Below are 1,329 nucleotides of genomic sequence, written 5' to 3'. Positions count from 1 at the left end.
TTCCAACGCTCAGCACGTCCATTCTGCTGCGGCGAATCAGGTGTAGACTTCTGGTGTTCGATCCCATACTCCTTCAGAATCGATGTGAATGCTTCCGAAGTGAACTCCGTTCCTCGATCCGAGCGGACGGTCTTGATCTTGTAACCTGTACTGGTCTCAGCCCAAGCCTTGAATTCGCGAAAGGCTTGATGGGCCTGGTTCTTGTGGCGAAGAAAGTACGTGCGCCCAACACCAGAACAGTCATCAAGAAACGAGACGTAATGAAGGTTGTGTCCGTTGATCGATTCTGTGCCCATGGGTCCATCCTCATCAGTATGAATGAGTTCGCAAGGGACGGTGGCACGCTTCTCAGAGGGAGGAAACGGTAGTCGATGAGACTTGCCCCACTCGCAGCCTTCACAGACAGGCGCGTTAGCAGGCGGAGGATCGATATGATCAACACCTTTAGAGTTCGCAGGCAGACGTGAAATAGCTTCTTTAGAGGGATGTCCAAGTCGACGATGCCACGTCCAGTAGTCAGTGACAGCCGGCTGAACAGAAGCCTTTGCGTCGCCCTTCGCAGGTATTTGAAGGAACATGTAGTAGACATTCGAGGTTTCGATGTACTTCCCCTCGAGTATCTTAGTTCCTTCAATCGTCATACCAGTTTTCGGTGCTTCAGAGAGCGACCGAGAAAAGATAGAACAGCGCTTTCCACCAGCAACAAGGGTGTGACCTTTCCGCTCAACGGCTCCACAGGAGAAGAGCCGGCACGATGCATTCGGAAGATAAACGACATGGCTAATGGTGGTATTAACCCAACCAGAGCCCTCGACCCATGTACGGCCACGAACAGTGCCTTCACCGGGCGCATAAAGCGGCGAGCCGGCTGCAGCAGTGCCGAAAACCATTGGAGAGGCAAACTCCTCATAGGTGTCAAAGTCGTCGAAGTAAGGAGTGATGTGTTCCGAAGCACCTGAGTCCATCAGCCAAGTAGTCAACCGATAATCGTCCGAAGACGAGCCGTAGAAAGAAGCAGAGATCGATTGCGAAGCCTCAGCGGTAGTAGATACTAGTACATTGGCTGACGAAGACTCATTGACGGTAGCGTGCGAGTGATTATGCGGAGGTCCATTGTCCTTTCCCTTGCCCTTCTCATCCTTCTTGTTCCCCCCACCCTTCGGCTTCTTCTCAGGATACTTCTTCCAACAAGAAGATTCATCGTGAGTCTTGCCGCCGCAGTGACCACAAGGGCCTTTCTTCTTGGGCTTGGTCTGAGAAACACGAGTCGCCGAAGTGCGGTTTGCCATACCCGTCCTCTGGATGTTCTCGTAGGCGAGGGTCTTCTCG

The sequence above is a fragment of the Dichomitus squalens genome (genome assembly GCF_000275845.1).
Source record: "Dichomitus squalens LYAD-421 SS1 unplaced genomic scaffold DICSQscaffold_23, whole genome shotgun sequence".
Lineage (NCBI taxonomy): Eukaryota > Fungi > Basidiomycota > Agaricomycetes > Polyporales > Polyporaceae > Dichomitus > Dichomitus squalens.
This window is presented reverse-complemented; position numbering follows the sequence as displayed.